The sequence below is a fragment of the Paramisgurnus dabryanus genome, chromosome 12, assembly GCF_030506205.2.
Source record: "Paramisgurnus dabryanus chromosome 12, PD_genome_1.1, whole genome shotgun sequence".
NCBI classification, from domain to species: Eukaryota; Metazoa; Chordata; class Actinopteri; order Cypriniformes; family Cobitidae; genus Paramisgurnus; species Paramisgurnus dabryanus.
Window position 1 is genome coordinate 23,120,757 of NC_133348.1, and position 1,990 is coordinate 23,122,746.

Here is a 1,990-nt window from a genome sequence, read left to right on the forward strand (position 1 = left end):
CTGATTAAAATAAACGTGTATGTATAAATTACACACATTAAAAAATTATAATATATATACTTATATTTATATATAACGTTAAACATATAATTTAACGATTTTAAACATAAATAACAAATATTTACGTAACTAAAAGGACGAATCATTTGGATATTTTCGTTTTTAACGCTAGATGGCGTGCGCTCACTTCATAAATTATTTTGGCCATTTAGAAAATATATATATTTTTTATTCATGGTTACAACAGTAATATCACAATAATTAACTTTATAATTAAGTATAATTTTAATTAAGTACATTTTGTTCTGTTTTGTCTTATTTATTTGTTTTAGGATGTTAGTTAGTAAGTACCATGTAAATAGTTTTCTTGTACGAATTTCAACAGGTAATATATAAACATATTATATGTATGTACATACATACATACATACATACATACATACATACATACATACATACAATCCCCAGTGCCTGACTATCCCTTACGAAAATTAACCATGGTTTTATTGTGGTAAAAGTGTAGTAACCATGGTTTTTTGGTGTATTGATTACTATGGTTTTACTATGGTTTAACTATGGTTTTTGAAAACCATGATTGTCAAAACTATGGTTATTTTGTAGTTACTATGGTTTTACTACAGTAACCATGGTCTTTTGGTTTTAACTGTAGTAAAACCATGGTTAATTTTCGTAAGGGATGGGTTATCATCAGCAATCTCTCTCTCTCTCTCTCTCTCTCTCTCTCTCTCTCTCTCTCTCTCTCTCTCTCTCTCTCTCTCTCTCTCTCTCTCTCTCTCTCTCTCATATCTCACGATATCACTTTTTCATTCTCTTTGGCATGGGTTTAGTGCAGGTGTCACCTTGAGTATAGAATGTTTTGTACAGTATGTTATAATAAGACCTATTCATACAGCGTAATTATAAATGAGACCATGTGCACAGCCCCACCTATGCCAGTGACGTGTTATCTTTAAAGACACATTGACTTTTCTTTGTTGTTATCAAGACACATCAAATCAGATTTTTTCTAACTCTAATTCATTGTGCCTTGCACAGAGTTTTATACATTTATTTTAAGCTGCAGAGTAAAAATATAATCAGCCACGAATAACATTGAGTCAAAAGTCTATATTTACTATAGCTTAACAATCTATAATATGTAGATAACCCTATTTATTTCTAATAGACAATGAGCAATAATTTAATAAAGGTCAAGAATATAATAGTGTGTCAGATTAGGCAAGATAAGGCAGGTTTATTTCTTAACAAAAAGGTCTCCAATTTAGTGACCCCTTGGTGACCTGTCTAGCATTGAGGTGAATAAAAAACAATAGGTTTATTTACTCTTATTTTAAACAGTACTAAGCCATTGTGCTAATAGAATTGACTAAGTGGTGATTATGTAGCCTAGTTACATTAACCCAAATACACTACATTAACCTAAAAGAATTATTCATGGATTGCTTGATAGTTTATTACTAACCAGTGCTGAAATAAAAGGATTTTATGATGTCATTTAACACTCCAATCGAAAACATGTCAGGACGTGAAAGCTAAGCCTTAGTCAAAGGTTGAAGAGTTCATCTGCTGTCTATGTTGATATACAGTAATAGAAGAAGAGCCAGAGTGATTAATGTTACATCTCAAGCTAGCTGTTGATGTCTTATTGAATTCCCATCTGCAGTCATTGATCCTGCACTACACTGTAGGTGAGCATGTCACAGATTCAAATGTCATCAATAATCACTCAGAAATGCACTAGAGGAAGTCTGAGATAGCTTGCTGGGAAATAGAAAGCAGAACATTTTTTAGTTTTAAGACAAACACAAAGGAAAGTAATATGGAAATCCTTATATGGGTAATTTAGTATGGTTACTATGTGTTCCCACAGCAACACATTTCAATGTGACAGCTACAGAGTATTTCAGCATATCCCTCTATAGGAAACTCACCAGGCTTGTTTATACTGAACACTTTCACACAGTACCGT